The following is a 23,273-nucleotide window of genomic DNA, read 5'->3' on the forward strand; positions in this document are numbered from 1 at the left end:
GATGGATGAATGCAAGGAGGTAGGGATAGATGGAAGGAGGAAGGCAGGAAAGGATGGAAGGAAGCAAAACAGGTCCTAGAAGTACCACTGAGAACAGTTGGTAAATGGTTAGATATGAGGACAGAGGGAGAAGAGAACTCTGAAGTTTGAAAGGTAGAAGCCCAGGAGGATGAGAAGCTTGAGTAGAAATGAAGACGATAAAAGGAGAGGTAGGTCTAGGGGATCCAGTCCGGTGTACTATATCATTGCTCCTTCTGCATCACCGTTACTTGATATTATCAATATTAGTCCGTAGAAGTGAACCGTGAGACATTATGTTGGACAACTTATGGTTAACCACAAAGCCTTTTCATAACCATTATTACGTTTGATATTTGTGACCTATGAGGCAGTTAATCATATACCTTTTTTAAAAATCAGGAAACTGAGTCTCAGAGATGCCAGAATAAGAAAAATTCACATTTATCGTTTACAAATGGCTCTTGCCATGACCACACTTGTGATGCAAGTATCATCCCCATTTTGTAGCCAAGGAAAAAGGCTTCCTGGGAGAAATGAATGGCTTGTATAAGATCACACGGTTAGAGAATAGCGAGCCTTGGACTAGAAGCAAAAGAAGTCCAACAATCTTTCTAATATATCGTGCACGGTCTCTCTCCACACATGATCACTCCCATTACCTGCACTGCAGAAAGCTGAAACATTGTGGCACTCAGCCTCAGTGCTGGCTTGTGTTCTTGGAAGAATCCCGTGTGCATCTGAACCTTTGTATCCCACCTCAACCTTTCCCTTCCCCCAGAGTTTAGCACAGAATTCTTGGCACGGAGTGCATCTCAATACATGCTGGTTCAATTGAATCACAGAGCCAGGGATACTGGCACTTACAAGAAGCATTAGGGAAAACACGAGTTTGGCAGACCTCACAAGCAGAAGGCGCAGGTGCCCTGACCCCTAGCTATACCCAGCCAGTACACGCAAGGTGCCTTGGGTATCACAGGGGCTTTGGGTAGGGATTGCCAAGAGAACTCAGCCATGGTCACCTCTGGGCCGCTTCTTGGCAGCCCCGCTTCTCAGAAAACTGGTCAGTCGCTATGGCCAAGCCAACAGATGACCCTAAACTGACAGCTGATTTTAGTGAGTTTTGCCCTCTTTCTAATGCCCCAGGCAAATCTGGGCCTCAGCAATCTGCAAAATGAGGCAGTTAGATTAGTTCCTTGCAGCACAAACATCTTATAATTTTATATTCTGATAACAAATGACTCCCTCACCAAAGGGAGGTCTCAGCCCTGCTTCCCTTCCAAGATGAAGCTACAGGTGACTCCTGTCAGTCTTGAGGTTAGGGGCTTTTTTCTAAAACTCTTGGATAACTAAGCCCAAAGATGACTCCACATCCCTTCCTGGTCTTTACTGCTGCTACTGATACTGATATCTTTCAGACATGTTTGGATAAGGAGCTGCAGAAATGCTGCCCAAGAGCTCCAGCATCTTTTTGTAATATTATATAAGATATTATTATTATATTTAGCTGATTCATTTGACCAACACTTACCATATAAAGAACACTGTGCTAATACTGGGAGAGATAGAGTTTAGATATGACAGTTTCTGTCTTCATGGAGTTGAGAGTATAATAGGACAATGAGGCAAAAATATAGATAGCTATACAATATTGCATGAAAAATACATTGACAAGATATAGAACAAAGTCCTGATTTTATCTGTCTATTCTGTGATGTATATACCAATGTGTTTTTCAGCATCAACATTCTAAGTTTTATTAGAAAGGCCAGCAGCTAATGGACAGCTGATTTCTCTTTTCCTCCTAGCATCAGTTCTTGATCAAACTTGTAGTAAGTGCTTTGGGATCATGGGTCAAAGACTTAATTGGATTCTCCGGGGAAAATAAGTTAGAGAAAAACCCTTTAAGTGATAACAAGAAAGCAAATTGCTGTTCTCAGTTTTTCTTCATAGTCATATATCACACACACACACACACACACACACACACACACACACACACACACAGCATGATGATGGCCTGGCCAAAATATGTTGGTCAGCCCATCCTGGGGTTGATTTTTTTCTGAAAACTCTTATCAGTCTCCTCTAACACAGATAAGTTTCTTTAGGTCCTACTCTCCTGGCCAACTCTTCCTACCAGGCCTGGGCCTGGGAAAGTCGATGTGTGCACTTCCTATTTGAAAGTAAGGAACAATGACATCCTAGGGGAGAGGAAGTAGGGAAATGACTAGGAAGAAGCAAATCACCTGATATATCCAAAATCAAGTCTGCTCTGAGGGATTCCACCATTCAACTGGGTTACTTAGAAATTTTAGGGAAACAATTCAATTCAACCAACATTGATTAAGTGGAGAGAAAAATGAAACAGTCCCTGTCCTCACAAAGCTTATACTCTCCTGAATGGAAATAGCATGTGAGAAAAGTTGTTATAAGCTATAGCAAGGTTCCAATGAATGTGAATAATGAATCCCATGAAGTAGTTGCATTAGTCTCATTGACACTATTTGAAGTTATAGATATCTTTAAAATGTAGTAACCGATTCCAGCCCAAGAGAAACATGAAATAATTTTCTTAAAACTAAGTGTTTATCTAGTTACTAATGTATTGTAATACAAAGGAAAATGATTCAAGTTGATCACACAGTAATAGAGTAGTTCTAGAAAGTAAAATTTTTAAAGGATTAAATATCGTAAAGATGAACCTACATTGATGTGACTAATTGTCATATTTTAACATTTTAGAAGCCCAGACTGATTTATCTTCTCTTTCTTTAAGTTTTCATATGCTGATAAGTGCAGAGGTTTTATCCACATCTTGAATCTGCACACTCACATTCTCACACAATGAACCGATAACCTGAGCCAGGATCTAAAAGCAGTTATGCTTTCAAAGTGATAATGTCTTTGTCATCTTTTTTAACAGCTGGACTAGAACAGCTTGAATACCATTCTTTGAAAACAGCTTTCTTCACCTCTGTGGAAGTTGTCTGATTGTCATTAATAACTAGATAAACACTTTTTTCAGAAAGTTCTGAAAAGTGACCTTACAGATGACATTAAGGCTGAACTTTGGAGAAAACTCAGGATTTCAAGTAGAAGTGAGGAGTGAGGGCATTCCAGGCTCAGTCCAAGGCATAGAGAAGAAACAGCAAGAAAAACAAACAGGACTTGAATCTGAATAAGAAGAAGCAGGAAATTGTGATGGTTCAGGTTCTACTTCTCACCTCCTTGAGAAAAATTTGCGGAAATAACTGGATTTGAGAATAAGGCTGAAGAAAAGGATTCTAAGAAAAGAAAAAGGAAAGATCACTGATGTAGCAAAGTAAGAAAGTGTAACTAAAACAAATTGAATGAAGCTGTCAATGAGTTGTTAAGATTGGCTAAAAGGCTAGAAAGGCACCAACAGGTGCTTTGGCTATGAGGTATAAACATCCACAAGCAAAAAAAAAACAAGCAAACAAGGCTGAGAATCCCCATCAGTATGGGGAGAACCTCCCAGTGACTTACATCAAGTAGTGAGCGACATTTCTCTTTCTGCCAAAGTCAAGTAACTGCTGCATATGTTCCAAGTCTAGGCAGAAGATAATGGAACTTCTCCATATTCTAAGTTATTTGGGACAGTGAAATAGTCCAAAAACAAAAAAGAGGAGTGAGGCTTCAAAGGGGGAAAAAAGATTTAGTGTGAGAAAGGGGGAACTTACCTCTCTTGCTGGGAGATTGAAAAGTGCAAGAATGTCATATGGAGGAAGAAAAGGGTGGAGCTGGATGCTTTAAGAAGAAAGCAGTTGCTCTTCCCACAAGGAATGATGATGTAGATGCAGAGAGCATCTCTGGTGGAAGGTGAGAGCTGTTCCAGGGAGGGAGAGAGGAAGAAGACACAAATAGTGGCTCTTGGGAACTCCCTTACTACAATGGACTGGTGCTATCTGTCAACATGGTAGCAACAGAGAAAAGTTTGTTGTCTTCTTGGGGTATGAACCCAAAATATAAAAGAGAATTCTGCAAGGACTGTAAAAATGGATGACTACTTCCTACTTTTGACAACTGACATGGGAACAAATGATAGTGTCAGGAGGCGTCTAGAAAGCATTACCAAAGATTATGACGTCTTGGGTAATGTGAAGACCACAGGAGCACAAGAAGTGTTTCCTATTGAAGGAAAGGAATACAGAGGAGGAAAAATTAATTTGTGAATTGAAAATTGGATAGGAAAGTGGTTCTTGAGAATGTGATTTGGATTTCTGAGCTATAGATGAAAACTCTGGGATGACAGACTTCTGGCCAAAGCTTTCGCTGATGTTATGCAAATCTAGTAAAAAGGCTTCAAAGTTAAAAGGATGAGGAGGGAGAAATCTGCCTTTGTGAATCCACCAAAGTAGATAGGAGTAACTACAATGAAGAAAGGCGTATAGCAATTGAGACACCCAGAAATTCACAAAAGATAAAATCCAACAAAGGAGTCAAAGCCCATAGCCTCACATGTCCATAGGCATGTGCCTAAAATTACAACAAGAACTCAAGATCCCAATGAAAAAAAGCAAATTTGACCTCATAGTTATCACTAATACTTAGTGGAAGTGAAACCCATCGCAATACCAGCAAAAGGGTGGGGAGCAGCACTGTATAGTTATGAAGGCATACTCATGGGAGGAAATCCAAAAAACATAGAGGGGGAAACATGCTGGAGAATATCTGGTTGAAGAACAATAGAAAGAAAACCAGACTTTGTCCTTGGCAAATATTACAGATGACATATATATATATAGATGTAGATAGATAGATATAGATATAGATGAAGGTAAGCAGTCTGGGCAACATTACAAGCCTGGCATAAAGATGAGCGGTTGCAATTATCTAGTCATTTTGTCAGAGGCAGAGTAGTAAATAATTTCTTGATTTGCCTAACTGATCAAATCAATGGAGAAACAAATACTTGTTAAGCACTTACTATGGTCTATTTATTGTATTAGTTAATAGGAGAGAAATAACGTGAGAATACCTCCCCTCGAATACCTTAGATTCTACTGGGCACAGAGAAGCAGATACAAGTCATACACAAAATAGTGATTAGGAAGAGGAGCAGAAAGAGGAGGTCCCAGGAAGAGCCGGAAGGTAGTAGCACTTGAATTTAGCCTTATAGGAAACTTGGGGCGTAGGGTTCAAGAAGGCAAGGTTAGGAGGGAGCATCTTCCAGGCATGTGTCAAAGCCCATACTTGGGAGATGGAACATGCTTTGGAGAGAATGGCAAGTGGGCCATCTGTATGTGTGTGTATGTGAAGGAAAGTTATTTGTGATCAGCCAGAAAGACGGACTAAAGCCAAATTATGAAGGACTTTAAATGGGAAATAAAGTTTATTGTATTAATGGGAAATAAAATTTATTAAAAATAAATTTTAACCTAAAGACAATGGGAGCCACTGAAGTATACTGAGCAAGGGAGTAATCTGATTGGACCTGAGTTTTAATAATGGTCAGTGGGGAGCTATGTAGAAGATGAATTGCCCACCAAGAGCTGAAATACAGGATATTGTTGTTGACCTTCATTCTTGAAGATAACAACAGGAAGGTGATGCCATGACATGCAAGCGAATTGGATTTGCAAGAGGGAGGGCTGGGCAAGACCACTAATCTCACTTTCTCCTCTAGTACCATCTAGGTCCAGTGACCAGGACCATAAATCAGGATGACTAGAGATGGCATTAGATGCAGTGGGAGACCTGGGCTTCTTTTTCACCAAGGAAAGTGTAGCTTTATTTATTAGCATCAGCAGATGCAATTTTTTTTAAATGAAAAGATTAAAACATTAACAAAAAATAAGAGCTTTCTCTGACACCTTCCTAATTTGAGTTTTTCTTTTTTTCTTTTTTAAAATAACTTTTTATTTTTCAAAATACATGCAAAAAATAGTTTTCAACACTCACCCTTGCAAAACCTTATGTTCCAGATTTTTCTTCCTCCCTTCCCTCCACCTCCTTCACTAGACAGTAAGTAATTCAATATAGGTTAATCATGTACAATTCTTCTAAACAGATTTCCATATCAATCATGCTGCATAAGAAAAATCAGAACAAAAAGGTAGAAAAAATGAGAAAGAAACAAGCAAACAACAACAACAAAAGTGAAAATACTATGTTGTGATCCACATTCAGTCTCCATAATTCTCTCTGGATGCAGATGGCTCTCTCCATCACAAGTCTGTTGGCTTGACCTTTTTAAGTTAAGGTCTTTCCCAGGTCTTGGTTTGACTGAGGCGATTGCCTATTCAGTGATCAAAGCTAAAAAATGAGACAAAGAATGGCTACCTAGCTTGCTTGCTTGCTGGCTTCCTTCCTTTCTTAAGGACCATACCTTTAACCTAAATCACTTTCACCAATTGGCTTACAAAAGATCCCAGGTCAAGCCCACTTAGATGAGAAATGAGCTTAGGACAGGGCTCTGGGGCACACTTGCAGACTGGAAGCAGAATATGGATAATGAACCTATGAAGGAAAGCCAAAAAGGATCAATGTGAAGGTAGGCTCACCATGCCAGAAACATTGCCATGAAAACGTGAAGAGGGGAGTACACAGGAATGGGAGGTGGGGATCAACATTGAACATTGCAGAAAGCTCAGGAAGGATGAGAATTGAGAAAAGGTCGATGGTTCTAGCTAAACAGAGAGCACTGGTAATCTTGTAGGAATACTTTTTCAAAAAAAATGTTAGGGACGGAAGCCAGATTGTAAGGAGTGGATAAGGGAGTTGGAGGTGAGAAAAAGTGGAGGCAGCAAGTGTAGAAAGCCTTTTCTAGGGGTTTGGCTATGAAAAGGAAGAAAAGTCTATAAAGCTAGCTTCAGAGGGTGGAGGGGCAACTCAAAGGTTTTTTTTTTTTAAAGATGGGAGAAACTTGGGAAAATTTGAAGGCAGAAGAAAAAGAGTGCTCAGATAAGGAGAGGTAGATAATTTGGGAGAGGATGGTTAAAGAAGGAGCAGGCTGTCAGAGGACAAGAGAAGGGATGAGATAAAGGCCCAATAAATTAACATTCACAAGGAGAAGGATGCTCTCCTCCCCATTTTCCTTCTGTGTGTGCATGTATATGTGTGTGTCCTCTCTCTCTCTTTATCTCTGTCTCTCTCTCCTCCCCCCGTCTGACTAGAGAAAATAATAAGATGGGTGCTATTAAGTGTGGAATTGGGGAAAATTAGTTTGAAATATATGGCTTCATTTTTTCAGTTATGTATGAGGTAAGGTGCTCCTGGGGGTGATGTATCTTGAGAAAAGAAGAGAAGGTTTGGAGGGTGTAACAAAGAAAGTAAAAGACAAGAGGATAAAAGGAGGGGGAAGAAGCAGTGAGGAGACAACGGAGGTAGGATAAAACAAATTTATAGTGTACCCAGTCGTATGATCACGGAATAATTTGCTCTTCAAAAGGTAGAGACATCAACAAGGGGAAATCCTATTCTGGATCTGACATTTATCAATAGGAAGGAATTGATTATGGGGATGAAAATGATGGAATTTTGTGACAAAGTGACTACTCCTTCCTAGAGTTTGTGATCAAGGAGGAAGTAAAGATATGTGCATAGTGTTAATTGCATCCTAGACTTTAGGAAAACAGATTTCAAAGGACTCAGGAAAAAAATTAGGTAGGGCCTCCCACCCCATGGGCCAAAAATCTATTGAGGAAGTTAAGTACGGGAGTACTGGAAAATTTGCTAGTATGAAACTCTGAATAAGTAAAGGGAAACCATTCCAGGGAGGACAACAATAGAAGTTGTATAAAGAGAAACAGAAAACTCCTTAACTAACCTGAATTTTTAAAAGAAAGTAGACAGCAAGAGCAAAAAAAGGGAGAATGAATCTGAGTGTGGCATGGCCCCATAAAATAGTGTGGGGATGAAAGGAAGGAAGGAAGATGAAAAGAAAGAAAAAAATAGAGAAAGGGAAGAAAAAGAAAAGAGGGAAAGTGAGACAGAGGGAGAAATTAAGAAAAATAAAGGAAAGAGAAGAGTAAATGAAAGAGGGAGGGAGAGAGAACGAGAGAGAGGGAGAGAGAACGAGAGAGAAAGAGAGAGAGAGAGAGAGAGAGAGAGAGAGAGAGAGAGAGAGAGATCCTGTTGCTACACCCCCAGTTCTTGCTGCCAACACATCCATTTCAACCTACTTCTGGGATGGCTGCTCTCAATCCTGGCCCTGTAATCCACTGCCATGCAGCAAGACTAGGAAGTTTAGAAGCATCCCTTGTTCCCTTTCCCTTCCCCCCAATCATGTGATGCTTTACCAGCAACTTTGAGAAGAGTCTAGCCACTGTGGATTATTGCTGCTTCACTTTGGTTTTCTATGTCTCTTATGTCCTTCTCTCTTTCCTACTTGAGGTCTTTTGATTTGGGGTAAGTAAAGGATACTATGAATTTCATGCCAGGACTTTCTGTGATGCTGAATGTCAGCTCCATTAGTGAGTTAAAGACAACTGTTTCGTCACTGCTGTGCCTTCAGCAGTGTTAGGGTACCTCTGGTTTATTCCCCAACCTCTTTCCTAAGCAACATTTGTGAACTCTGATTAGCTTTATCTATGGTCCTGGTTACTATTTGGGCCTTGATCTCTTGGAATTAGTTGTACTTAAACTAGATTTTGCTCCAAAGATGGAAGGGTATGCACTAGATAATAACAGAGCTGGATGGATTTTCCATCGGCTAAATGGCCACACTAGAGTGGTTTGATGTCAGCTTGATGGCATATCTCTAATAAAGGGCCTCAGGGATCTATGCTTGGCCCTATGTTGTTTAACAGTTAATAGATGGCATGTTTATCTGATTTACAAATGGCACAAAGCTGGGAGGGAGAATTAATACACAGAGTGGGAATCCAAAAAGATCTTGACAAGCTCAAGCACTGGGCTATGGGCTAAATCTAATAAGATGAAAATCAATGAGAATAAATATCAGTTTACTCTTAGATTACAAAATAAATCACCTTACAGGAAGAGGAAAGCTTGGCTAGGCAGCAGTTTCTCTGAAAAAGATCCAGGGGCTTTAATGGACTGCAAGTGTAGTGAGTAGGCAGAATGATGTGTCAGCTTAGAAAGCACTTTCTGCCTTGGGCTCCCCTCAGAAGGGAAGAGCTTCTAGGAATACACTCTGCCCTGGCCAAGCCACATCCCAATTAGGCTTCATTCTGGGCACCACAGCTAAGGAAGGAAAGTGATAAGCTGGAGAGAAACCAGGAAGGTGAAGAGCCTAAAGTCCATCCAATTGGAAGCCAGTTTGAGAACTGTGGCTACCCAGCTGATCTCTAGTATCTGATGCATTGTAGGAGCTTAAGAGATACTCGATTGATTGAGAGAAGACTGAGGGAAGAGCATGTGAGCCACATAGAACAAAGGTTGGGTTTAGGCCATGCAAAGAGACAAATCAGGAATGTGGGTAGGAACAAATTCCATCCAATGAGAGCTGTCCCAAAATGGCACAGACCTGCATCATCATCACTTTGGGACAGCTCTCGTTGGATAGAAATTATTCCTACCCGTATAGGTTACGTGCCATGTATGTTAAAATGGAGATTCCATCAAATGAAAGGGATACTAGGGATTCTAAGAGGCAGAGGTGAGGAAGGAGTGAATTGTAGGCATGGAGATGGGAGATGAGAAAAGTGCCATGGAAAAGAACAGTAAAAAAGACAATTTGCCTGGATTAACATGCATGAATGTAACAAGACTGGAAAGATAGGCTGGGGACAAACGGTAACGGACTTTAAACACCCAAAGGGGAGCCTTTATTTGATCCTACAGTTGATGCAAAAGTAACAGAGTTTACTGAATAGGGGAGGCTTGGGAGATCATCTTTGTCATAATATGGAGAATAGACTGAAATGGAAAAAAATCCTGAGGCAGGCACACCAATGGGGAAGCTACTTCAAGGGGGTCAGGAAAGGTCACAAGGGCCTGGACTAAGATGGGTGGTGGCCGTGGGGCTGGAGAAGAAGGAACAGTTGTCAAATCTTGAAACATGAGTGAGAGTGTGACAGTAAAGCAACAAGTGCAAAAAGCTTTTTTCTAGGAATTTAGCTGTGAAGGGAGGAGAGATACAGGCTGATAGCTCAAGGGGCCAATGGTGTCAAGAGAAGGTTTTGTCCGGGATCAGGGAGATCTGGGTATGTTTGTAGGTGACATGGAAAAGGACAGTAGATAAAAAATGAAGAGTGCAGAGAGGGAGAAGATGAGATGAAAGGGGAAAGATTGCAGAGGAGGCTGGAGTGAATAGGTTCAAGGACACAATTAGAGGGCTTGGCCTTGGGGAAGAGGACCATTTCTTTTCCTGAGACAGGTGTGAAGGAGAGAAAGGGTGATGGTTTTGAGAGGGAAGCCCCTTCTGTGGACTGACTTGATTCCTTTTAAAAATGAGGGCAGAAGTAAGTCTACACTAGAAGTTCTAGATCCTATGAAATTTATGTGTGGTCCTTCCTTCCCTACCTTGTGCCTTAATACAGTTTTTTTCTCCTCCAGGGAGGTCTGATCAAGTTGTCTTCATGAGACACGAGGGGCTGGTATCAATTTGAATCCCCAGTCTCCAAGGTGTCCCATGGAAGCCCTATTTGTAGAGGCAAAGGGGGAAACTGTAATCAAATTGGATGGAGACATAGGAACCTTATAACCGATTTCCGGTTCTGCTTCTGACTGTATGACTTTGTACACGTCACTTAATCTTTTTTGCTGAGGTCCCTTCTAATTGAGAAACCTGTATTAATTCATACTGTTAGTAAAAATCGGATTGTACCATCTACAATACAATCTACTAGACAAAATAGAGAATGTAAAAATGAATGACATGTTAATAGTTTTAGAGCAATTAAGAGTAGAGAAAAATTAATATAGATTGGAGTCGTTGAGAAGATATTACAGAACAAATGAGATTTTACTTAGCCCTTAAAGGATGAGTACAATGACAAGTCACTTAATCTTGACGGACCTCAGATTTCTCATTTGCAAAAGGGGATTCGAATACTGAATAGGATCACCTGGTAAATCTCAAAGTGCTGCAGAAATGGGAATCGTTATTACTGTTATCATTAGTTGACCTCTAAGGTCACTGTTTGACATTCTATAGTTCTGTTTTTGGAGGTGAGTTTCCCCTCTTTTCCCTGAGCATCCTAGGGGAAGGAGGGGACCTGCTGGAAAGAGCAATGGAGGTAGAGGCAGCATGTCTTGGCTCACATCCCAGTTCTGCTACTAAGCTGTGTAACCTTAGATCCTACTCTTCTTCTTTTTAAGCCTCAGTTTCCTCATCTGTAAAAATAAGATGAAATAGTATTTATGCTAGGGTGGGAGTGGGAACAATTTAGGCACTGCAAAATGACACAGAATATCAGCAAAGAAAAGAGAAAGGAAGGAGGAAGGGCCTGAGGGTCTAGATAAACACAGAGAGGAATGGCTGGAGACTTCCCAGAGTGCACAGATTCAGCCTATTTTCTATGTGAATGACATGATCATTGTAACCAGCTTCATTTCCTTCCGGGCCAGGTTCATCAATGCCCAGAATTTGGGTCTAGAATCATCTGAGTATTTCAGCTGCTCACTGGTAGGATTTTCACAACAGCGTACATTCACAGAGGCTTTAAGGTTCCAAACTGACATACGTTAGTTCTTTTGAGTCCCACAGCAGTGAGATAGCTAGCATAGCATCGCCCCCCATTTTACAGATGGGCAAACAGACTCAGGAAAGTGACATGGTCAAGACCACAAAGACCACAAGACCACAAGGCTGAGTTGGGATGAGTAGTCAATTTTGTTATTCCCATGAAGCCTGGCAGTCTTGCCTTTCCTCCTCTGGAGCAACTGGTCTGAGACTGGGTAGGGAAGGGTGGAAACTATTGATGGGAGTGAGGTTTAAGAGTTCTGAGGCGGGGTTCATTCATCTAGTCCTCCCCTCTTCCCTGTAAACTAACTCTGGGCTGGTCAGTACTTTGAAGAGCTGAATCAATGGCCTCTCACTGGGGATTCCCAATCCCTTGTGAGGGTTCATGTCACATTACCAACTCAAGAAGTGCAAGTACAGAGATAGCTGTACGTGCGTCCTCTCTCCCCCACAACCAGGGAGGTACAGCTAAGCATCTAAATGGATCGTTCTAAATGGCTTAAACATGAGCAACACCCATTGTCTAGGCTGCCAATCTAGGCTCAGTTGAGCTGAAAAAGTATTAATATGGATGTGGCTGCAGGTACAGTAAAGCCTGCCCAGTTAAGGTTACAAAATGAATAATCAGCCCTCCTTTGTCTAGCAGAGTTCAGACTGTGCTGTTGGAGAATTGGAAGGGAGCTTCAGAGGGAAACCCTTCAGAGGGAGTAGGTCACTGAAGCTCAGAACTCCCTCTCTCCCCTCCCCACCATAGCTTGTGTGAGGTCCCTCTGAACAGATCTGACCCCAGACCAGGACTTCTCTGCATTAAGAGAGAGCTATGTAGCAAATGCCCCTAACACCTAATGAGGCCCAATTTTTCTTCCCAGGACCCTCAGTACCACGGCCAATTACTCCTCCTAGCTATAACAGTGATTCCAAGGCTGGGAAAGGAGGGCAAGAAGGGGAGATGAATATTTACTGTGCCTCAGGCTGTGAAACCAAGACAGGGATGAGGCGGGTCCTTAGAGTCAGCCTGCTAGCTGGGATTGTCCACTTCTTCCTGCTTTAGTTTGATCATGGTGGTAAAAGCAAGGCTTGGGAGAGCTGGCCAGGGTGCTGGGCAGTCATTGGAGACTCTGCAGGGCTCACCTGGGCACAGCTACAGAGGAATGAAATTGATACTTCATCGATCCCAGAGCCCAAGGCTCCAGGAAGTCCTGGATTCATTGATAGGGAGCTAGACTGAACCAGAAAAAAAACGAAGAATCAGGCAGTGCTTACAAACTTTCTGTGTGCCAACACTGAGGAAGAACAGCAAAAGTTGCCGTGTGGTAATGCAGCACAGCAACAGAAAGCTGGAGGGGACCCATTTTTGAAGTTCAGAGAAGGGTGCTGAGGACTAGGATTCTGGAATCCTGGAAGGGTCAAGGCCCAGGAGAAGAGTTTCTCCCCTTCCCCAAATCTTCTCAGACTAAACATCTCAAATTCCTTCATCTGATCCTTACCCAGCATGATCCTAGGATGGCACAGGTTTGGGTTTGGGTACCCTCTTTGGGTTGGGCTCTAGCTCTTCAAGGTGTGACCTCAATGCCTCAGAAGATGATGGAGGCCTGGGATCCCCTCCCTCATCTCGGAGATTCAGCTTCTATCAATGTGACTCGATTTACCTCACTTGGGGGCATCAGACGGGCCTCAGGACAGGGGGATTCGCCATCGCATGCAGAATGGCAGCACCACAGCTTTCATCAGAACCTTCTATCTCCACCATTGATACTAGGTGAACAAGACTGGTCCTATTTTGCATGTTGAGGCCAAAGAGATTCAGGATGTTGACTACTACTGCCAGACCCAGGAAAGCCTGGCTCCCAATCAATTTGTACTGATTGTCTGATTTACTATCCTAAAGGAAATTCCTCTTTATCTTGAGAACATAAATGGTTCTGGGGAAGCCAATGGGCTCCCACTATTTAAAAAACAGGCTCAACTACTGTTTAAAAAAGATACATCAACCAGGGATCTCTCACTTCTAGTTCAGGCCAATCCAATGACCCCAAAGCAGATCCTATGAACTTTAAAGCCACATCCTGCAGAAGAACGGGAGGCTCATAAACAGGGCAGCTGGACCACTGGCCAGCAGGAAGGCAGCAGGCGGAGGAGGGGGTTGGGGAAGGAAGACGATTTAATGAACTACTAGTAGACAAGGGAAGACAGGGAACAAAAGGGTCATTCTTCCCTTATGGCAGCCCTAGGCTGGAAGGCTGCCTTCCTCACGGCCTGGATGAGAGAGGGAAATTGGGGCCAGCAGCATGATAGAGATAGCTGAAAAGTGCATTGTGCAGGGGGCCCAGATAGGGCTACAAAATGCTTCCGCCCAGCCTGAGGGAGATTCAAGGCCAAGGGCAACCAAGGACTCAGGCTGGGTTGGGAATACAAAGGGGGGGCGGGTCATCCAGCCAGAGGACTAAGAGCTGTAGGCTCTAGGAAAGAGATGGGGCTGAGACCTGCCTCCTTCCACCTTGCTGGCCTTGGAGTCATATTTTGGGATCACCCAAGGACCCCATGGGTAATCTAAGAGAAGCCCAAAGAAGGCAGCCAAGGCCCAGTAGGCAGAGACGAAGAGTAGACCAAAGGGGATAAGATGGCTTCAGGTAGTTTCAAGCAACACAGAGAGAGAAGAAACAATGTTCAGCAATTCCAGAGGTCCTGGTTAAAGTCATGATAAGAAGAAACAGCATTAGATCCCCCAGGAGGAAAGCCAAGTGGGGTTCATTGATAACTCCCCCCCACAACATTTGGTTGCAGGTGAACAGACATATGATGTCACAGGCCTATTGCTCAGTGATGATACAAAGGAACAGCACACTGGTGGTGATGAGCAGGTGTACTCCATTTCCACTGAGGGCAGGACAAGAGAGAACAGTCTGAAACATAAGCAGGAGAGACCAATGGAAGGTCTTGACAAAGGGAGCTTTCTTTACTTGAGAAGTGAGTCAGTACATAATCTATAGGGCATGACAAGAAGCAGCACGACAAGTCAGAGTCTGGGCTCACTCTGGCTTTGCTGGTAGAGCTGTGTGACTTTTGACCCAGTACTTAAGAACAGCTCCACCAACCACCAATCTGCCAGCAGATGACATGCACCTTCCCATCCAAAATCAGCTTCCTCAACTTCTTTTAGAATCTACAGATCCACCTCTACATTCATCTCCTCCGCTTGTCTCAAAAAGAAGGGCCTCTTTCTTTCCAAGACTGACATCTGTCCCCTCTATCCAATCCCCTCCTATTTCCTTATAGATCTCACTCCCTCAATCATCCTCTCCATTCCCCAATAGCACCAAAATCTTCCAACCCGCTGATGTCTTCCCTTCTGCCTATATGTTGTTTCCCAAACTAGTCACTAGTCTCTTCCTCTTTTTCTTTCACTGTCAAACTTCTTGAACAAATGGCCTCCACCCAATGTTTCCATTCTTTCCCCAGCCATTCTCTTTAAGCCCTGAATCTGGCTCTAGAAACTGTGCTGTCTCAAGTCATCAGTGATTTTGGAGAATCATCACATTCAACCAGACTTTTCCCAGTCCTCATATTTCTAGATTTTTCTGCATTTAACACTGTTGAACACCTTTGACTGCCTTTCAAAAACCCTCTCCTTCCCCCAAAGTCTTCTCAGGCTAAATATCTCAAATTCCTTCATCTGATCCTTTACACAGCATGATCTTAGGATGGATGCCCCCTTTGGGTTGGACTCTAACTCTTCAGGGTGTGACCTCAATGCCTCAGAAAAGGATGGAGGCCTGGGGTCCCCTCCCTCATCTGGGAGATTCACCTTCTGTCAATGTAACTCGATTGCCGTCACTTGGGGGGCAAATCACTGTACAAACACTGTAGACTCTTACAGAATTTCCCAGTCTACTTAAAGCCCCATGGAGCTGTGCCTTTCTCCCTCAGACCGCGACCCTGATTTTTAAAATGCAGTTCAGACATTTATTTCTCTTAGGGGTGACTCCAGTCATTACCAAATCTGTTGAGATCTCTTTGAGTCCCAACTCTGTCACTGTGTTAGGGAGCCCATCCAGCCTTGCAGCATCTCCAAATCTAATAAGTGTTCTATCTAGGTCTTTACTAATAAAAATATCAAACAGAGCCTGGCTCTTCTGTCTCATGGGTCTCTCTGAAAAGATCCTGGAGGCCCTAGATCGAAACTATTTTACCCCCAAATGACATAGCAGACTAAGGTATAATTTCCCCCAAAAAGCTCCTTCATTTTATGGTTTTAATGAATATTATTAATAACAACTCACATATCGATAGCACTTAAGTGTTCACATCCACAAGCTTTTAAAATGTCATTATTCTTATTTTACAGGGAAGGATTGGTGTCTTACCTATGGTCACATCCTCACAGTCTGGAGTCTTGGGTCCCACGCAGTACCTGGGGATCCCTCTATAGGCTCCCCCAAACCTAAAAAAAATTTCCTTTCAGGAGGTTCCCCCAACCTTCCCTACCCCCATTCTGCACCTTCCTCTAGGCTGTATTAATTTAATGGCTTTATTTACCTGGGAATCTCATTAGCACATGTGCACAGCAATGTAGAGTGAGACATGGTAAATAGTCAACACTAAGTCACTGAGCCATAAGCCAAAAAGGCATCTGCTGCTTCTGCTCTAGCAAGATACAGATCCCCCCAATCTCGGGACCAATAGGCTGGGCAGGATAACCCCAGACTCCCCCAATTTACTTCTTGCCACATTCTTGACCCTTTCTTACCCTTTTACCAACCAGATGGAGACAGGTAGGAGGCCGGCTGGATCCACTTAGCCTTTGATTCACTGGTCAGTCTGTAGGGAAGATAGATTATTAAGATATTGCTACAAGAACAGACCAAAAAAGGCACTCCCCTTCCCCAAAGGACTAAGGATTTCCTACAGGAAGGGACCTTACAGAATGCAAGGCCAGGCTTGCCAATTTACAGGTGAAGAGACAGCCCAAGTTTACACATTTGGTGAGAAGCATGGCTGAGAGTCCACACCAAACAACCAGAAGGATACCAAGGAACCTGCCTTTGGGGTGAAAGGCCACGAGTCAGGAAAAGCCAGCATAAAGAAGTATGGACAGAGAGAGTCCGCTACACATTCAGCTAGTTCCCCTACCCAAATAACCTGCCTAGAGGCCAGCCAAAGGCTCTGAGACTTAAATGACAAAAAGCACTGGCCTTACAGCATGGACATAATCTTCATTCTGCTGCCCGTCTCTTTCTGTTTCTGGTCTTGCAGAGGGTACGGCAAAGGAAAGATCAAAGAAGAGAAACTCAGAAACCTCAGTGTGACCCTTCCCTCAAAGGGAAGGAGGCTGGAAGCACTGGTTAAAATGATGCATTTTTATTCTAAAAGATAGAAAAAAATCATGAGAACACAGAAACACTAATTCAGTGCTGGAGCTATGAAATGGTTCAACTGGTGGTCCTCTACTGGGACGATCACCTACAACAAGAAAAGCTATCTAGAAATGTGCTCAAAACGGCAGTGTCACTGATCGCAAAAACCTGGAAACCAAATGTAAGTGCCTAATGACCGGGAATGATTGAGCAAATTAGGATCGAGGAATATGATAGAAGATTAGTAAATCAACAATAGGTTAAAAAAAAGTCACCTCGAGGAGACAACACAGCTCTGAGCATGCATGATGTTCCATGTTTGCCTCTCAGTGCCCAAGGTAAAGAACACATTGGGCCCCAGATAAAACATCCAGAAAATGTGCTTTGTATGGCTGTGGGAGAGGAATTGGAGTGCTTGTTGAGAAGTGTCTTTTATGTCAAAACAAAATGCATCAGTAACTTCTCTAAAATAAGTGTAAAAATAAGAAAAAGATTTTGTATTATTGGGGGGTTACTCATCCACGTACTCACTGGGACCCCCCAAGTACACATTAAAAGACCTAAGCTCTCAGTTTCAAACTGGGTTCCTAGGCTCCAAGCCAATGAAGCAACACAACTGGCAAGTCCAAAATAATAGAGCCTCCCTCCTGAAATCCAAGTCACTGGTTAGTCCATATCTGCCACTCACTTGGGGTGTGAAAATCCCTTCCCCTTTTCAGAGATGCAGCTTCCTCACTGGGAAAATGAAGGGATCATCCTTTCCTGTGTGAGTAGGAATAGGCTATGAGAGCATGCGGGCATGAGAGAAGGGGACACCTCTGGGATGGAGGATTTAAGCTGGGCCCGGGAGCATTCTGCACCCACAAGGCTAAAAGGCTGCCATGGCAACAGATGAAGGTGGGCATCAGGCCAGGGTCTTTACCACTCTCAACTCCCCCCTTAGCCCCCCACCTCCAGCATACACAGAGCACAGAATGTCTGTACCAAGAGAAGAGAAGCCAACTCTTTTCTAAACTGTTCCATCTTTCCCACAGTGAGCTTAGTGAACAACAGCATCCATTCAGTCACTTGCCCCCCCTCCTAGCATAAGGCCTCCCCCAAAGGCTTATCCTTCCAGCTTCACATTAGGCATGGGGGGGGTCTCTTCAACTCTTTTATGTTAGGACACCACAGAAATACAGGGATTGGTCAACTTTTTAGGTAGAACTATAAAATATTAGAAGTGGAAAGGGCCTTAAAACATACAATCTAGAATTTTGAGCTAAAAGAGACAATCTGAACCCCCTCATTCTACATAGAGGCTACAGAGCGAAGCAGGGGCAGAGCCGACTAGAAGTGGGTCTTCTGGTTGATTCTCACTACCCTGATTTGGTCTGAGATCAGCTCAGCAGCTCCTGAATCGCCTTACTCCTAAAATATCCAAACCTCAACAGAAAACTGAAATGGGAACGAGGGGTGGAGAGTGTTATCATTGACATTTCAGGTTGGGAAAGGCCCTTAGGGGCCATCTAGTCTAACCGGTGACTGAACATAGAGTGTAGATAAGTAACCACCAAACTTCTACTCAAAGGCCTCCAGTGATGGGGAACCCTAGCTCCTAAACAGTAATCAGAAGTATCTAAAAGCAGAAAGGCCCATCAAAAGGGATTTGAAAGAATTCTTGGAATCTGTTTCTGGAACTGTCTTGATCATGATAATGCTTCTTAATGAGGCATCCGTCACTAAATTAATTTCAGCAAGCATTTATTAAGTGCTTACTGTGTACCAGGCCCTATGATACAAATAAATAATGGCATAGTCCCTGTCTTTGAGGAGCTTACATTATCCTGGAAAGGAAACAATACACAGATGAATAAATACAAAAGAAGATCACAAATTTAAAGGTAAAAGAGCTATCAGAGACTTCTTAGACACACAATCCCTTCTTTTCAAGATGAGGAAACTGAGGCTCAAAGAGGTTAAGTGACTTCTCCAGGGTTGTGAGGTAATGGAGCGAGGACAGAGGGAGAACTGCTAACCACTGAGGGAATTCCAGAGACCTTTTCTACAGAGTGGCCACTGAGCCAGAAATTCTAGGAAACAAAAGATAAGGGAGCACATTTCAACCCACACAAAGCCATGGAGGTGGGAGCTGGAGTGTGCAAAGGAGAGAGATGTGCAATCAAGCTGGACTCTCCGTCTTGGAACTGGCTTCAGCCCAGAACTGAATTGCCAAAAGGAACCAAGAATTCACACAAATCTCAGAGGGTTTAAAGCCAGAGGAGGAAGGGAAAAGGACTTTGTGGGAAGGGGGAAATTCTGAAACAACAATTCTTCACAACACAACTCCGAGGTAAGAAGTGTAAGGCTTATCCCTTTGACTGCAATCTCCAGGAGGGCAGAGGCCATCTTTCATCTGCATCTTCTCCACATGCTAAATGTGATTTTACAGATGAGGAAGTGGAGGCCCAGAGAAGCTAACTGACTTACTGAAGCGGTAAGCGGCAGAGCCCAGATTCAAATGCCAGGTCTTTGACCACAAATCCAGTGGTCCATGAACCCTCACCTACCCTACTCTTTGCAACTGGCACAGGGTGGGGGGTACATAATAAATGTTTGAATTAAAACAATTGGGCTAAAACCCATCCTACAGATTCCCATTTATCCAGTGGTGAAATCAGCAAAGGTTTCCCTGAGAGAGGAGGAGAGTTTGGGGCTCTGAACAGGGTCCTAAGGTACGGCTCAACGGTCTGCCACCATCACTCTCGGCTACTGACTCGGGTACTGACTAGCTGGGTGCGACCTCGGGACAAGCCACTTAACCAGTATGAGACACTTTTCTTACCTGTCACGTGACCACATTCATACTTAAAATCTTTATAACCTACAGGGCTGTGATGAGGAAAATGTCTTGTAAGCCTTACATTGCCACAGAAGTGGGAGTTATTATTTTTTATCTGTCTCACAGATTTCTAGATAAAAAACAGGAAATTCTTTTTCTTTCCAGATAGAATATATCTATCCCCAAATGAGCCAGGGCTGGCAGCATTCATTTAAATCAGTGGTTCTCAAAGTCTTTTTCTCAGTATCTTTATGGTATTAACAACTATTGAGAATACAGCCAAAGAGTTTTTGTTTATATGGGTTACATGATAGATATTTATCATAAATAGAAAAAAACTAATTTTGAATTTGTAGACCCTCTGAAAGGATTTCAGAGACCCTCCAGGATTCACTGCACCACACTTTGAGAACCACTGAATTTTAAATCATATCAAAAGCTCTTGCACGGAGCAGGCGCCTCACGAGTGTTCCATGCAGTAGTTGAGTTTGACACCCATGATTTTATTTGCCTCTCAAAACAACCCTCGGGGGTAAATTAGTGTAACTTTTACTATCACCATTTTACAGATGGGAAAACTGGCTTGTCTACACACTAGCGACAGTCTTCTGCCCAAACTCCAATTGAGTATGCTTACCACTATACTGTGCTGATTCAAAGCTCCTCCTGAACCTGAGGCCTTGCCTTTTTTCCACCCTCCTCTAAAGGAATTGGCTCTGTCAAAAGAGGGAAAAGGCTATTTTTCTATTAATTTTATAGTGACATCAAGAGACTTCATAGTGCTGCGAGACCTATCCATTCATGTGTAGAAAAATTTCATCAGGATAAATGTGGAGTCCTACACTTAAATTGAAAAAAACAATAAACTTCTCCTAGATCACAGATGTAAGCACCGAGGGTGTTACAGGCCATCAAGTTCAACCCACTTAGTGTAGATATAAGGATAGAGATATAAGGAAACTGAGGTCCAGAGAGATGATATGATGGCCAAAATAACACAGCTAGTAAAGCACCAGAGTAAGCTTTAAATGCAGGCTCTCTGAGGCCAATCAGTGCTCTTTCTATTGTGCCCAGCTTCTCTTCTGTTTCTTAAGTACAGCACAGGGAGGTACAACTAGAAAGCAGTCTGAAAAAGAGCTGGGAGTTTCAAGGGACTGCAAGCTCTGCATAAGTCCCATTAATGATATGGCAGCCAAAAAAAGCGAATACATTCTTGGGCTGCAGTAAGAGATTTCAAAAGCAGATCACATCTGAAGTGCTATGTTCGGTTCTGGGCACCAAAGTTTAAGAAGAACATTAATGATAGTAATAACAGCATACACAAAAACTCTATGAGGTAAGTGCTATTATCTCCATTTTACAGATGAGGAAACTGAGGCAAACAGGATGACATGACTTGCCCAGGGTCACACAGGTAGTCAGTGCCCAAGGCCAGATTGGCACTCAGGAAGAAGAGCCTTCCTGATTCCAAGCCCAGTGTTCTATCCACTGCAGCACCTCCTAGTTCCTGCAATATACGATTCTAGAATCTTCAAGTTGGAGAGTGGGAAGGAACTTTAGAAGATCTCTAGCCCAACCATACCTGAATCCCCTCTACAATATACCCAACAAGTAGTCACTCAATCCCTGCTTGAACGCCTTTATTGAAGGGGAAACCCCTGTCGTCCAAAACAACCCGTCTACTTTGGGACATCTCTAATCATCCTTAGGAGTTTAAATCAGACCCTGACGCTGTTGTTCCTTGGTCCTCCTTCTGTCCTCCTCCTTCTGTAGCAATTTCCTCTACCGCATCCATGACAGCCCTTCAGAAAGGGCACAGGAAAATGGTGATCACCTCCCCACTCCCCAAATGCTCAATTATTAGAAACACAAAAAGTTCACATAGTGAAAGCACACAGTAAGAACCTAATAAAACGTTAACTGAATCGAAATGAACAAGTTTTTAAACGATCTATGGAGATCAAAGCATTCTTCTCCATCCTCTCGCGTTTCAAAGGAAGAAGGATCTCTACTCTCCCTCGGGAAACAAAGAATCATAGTTAATGCTATATCCTTTGTGACTAGGAAATTAAACTGTTGAGAATTTACCACAGAACCCTTCCCGTGCCTTACCTGCCAAAATCAGAGGTGAGGAGACAAAGGTCACGACGTCATCCCCACGAAGCCTTTACATCAAAATCCCATCACAGGTGCCGGACCATACAATCGGGGAGCGTGGAAGAGCAATCCCTGTCTTTTCCTGATTCTCCTTAATTTCATCCCTGTTAGCTTGGAGCCGTATCTGAGCTTCTACATCAATCATCCAGTTAATAGGTCTCTATTAAATGCCTGCCAAGTGTCGGGCACTCTAACTACAAGATAGGCTACAAAGAAAAGAGCTAAATACTTCCTATGTTCAGTGAGATTACATTCTAATGGAGGAAACGATGGGTACAGACAACAGTAAACATACAACGGAGATATAAAGGAATTTGGGGGAGCATCAGCAGCCGGGGGGAGGCTCAGCAAAGGTTTCATGTAGGAAGTGGCACTGGGGCTGAGCTTTGCAAGGAGCTTGGGATTCCAGGAGATGAAGAGGAGATGGAAGATGGAATGTCATGTGGGAGGGACAGCCAGGAGGCCAGTTGGGCTGGAATGCAGCGTGTGAAGGGGAGGAATGCGTAAGAAGCCCGGAAAGGTAGGCTGCAGCCAGATTGGGAAAGGATTTAAATACCAAATGGAGGAGTCTGCATTTTATCCTAGAGATAACAGGGAACAACTGCAGCTTTTGAGAAGCAGGGAATGATGTGATCACTGAGGCAGCTGGGAGAAGGAGGGGCTGGAAAAAAAGGAAAGCTTGGAGCAGGGAGAATTAAAAACCCATCCAGAGAGAGAGAAGAGAATGGAGGGAGACATGCTGTACAGACAGAAACTATAAAAACTGGCCACTGGTTGGATAAGATGGCTGTGAGAGAAAGAAGAGTCACAGATGAGTCCAAGGCTGTGAAGATGAGCGAATGGAAGGCGATGGTACCCTTGACGGAACCAGGTGCATTAGGAAGGAAAGTAGGGAGGAACGTGATGGAACAGGACAAGTCTGAGAAGCCTTCAAAAACCATCCAGAGTTCAAGAGGTCCAAGAGGCACGTGGTCACAAAGGACTGGGGCTCGGGAGAAAACTTAGAGCTGGATATGTAGATTTAAAACTACCCCTATAGGAGCTGATGAGATCAAAATATATTGTATAGAGACAGAAATGAAAAGGAGAGTTTGGGCCAGAGCTTGGAGTATAATCACAGCTAGAGGGCAGGACATGAATGATGGATCCCACAAGGGAGACTAAGAAGGAATGGTTAGCTGGTTAGATGGGTATAAGGAGGGAGACCCAGAGAGAGAGATTATCCAGAGGAGAGGGTGGTCAACAGAGTCAAATGCTGCAAAGAAATAAAAAAGAATGAGGACTGAGAAAAAATGACTGGATCTTGCCC

General features: G+C 43.2%; 1 protein-coding gene across 2 annotated transcripts in view; it reads right to left on the minus strand.

Moving 5' to 3' along the window:
* The window catches only part of LOC127542508 (actin-binding protein WASF3-like), an 82,947-nt gene that overhangs the window by 40,890 nt on the left and 18,784 nt on the right, over positions 1-23,273 (minus strand). The window contains exons 2-3 of one of the 2 annotated variants that reach the window (XM_051968161.1): positions 16,380-16,450; positions 15,997-16,073 (exon numbers count right to left, since the gene is read on the minus strand). The exons of the other annotated variant lie outside the window; for it this stretch is intronic. The gene's annotated coding sequence lies outside the window, so the exon portion shown is untranslated. The remainder of the gene's footprint in view (positions 1-15,996; positions 16,074-16,379; positions 16,451-23,273) is intronic. 2 annotated transcript variants of the gene reach the window in all.

Source organism: Antechinus flavipes, chromosome X (genome assembly GCF_016432865.1).
Source record: "Antechinus flavipes isolate AdamAnt ecotype Samford, QLD, Australia chromosome X, AdamAnt_v2, whole genome shotgun sequence".
Classification (NCBI taxonomy): domain Eukaryota; kingdom Metazoa; phylum Chordata; class Mammalia; order Dasyuromorphia; family Dasyuridae; genus Antechinus; species Antechinus flavipes.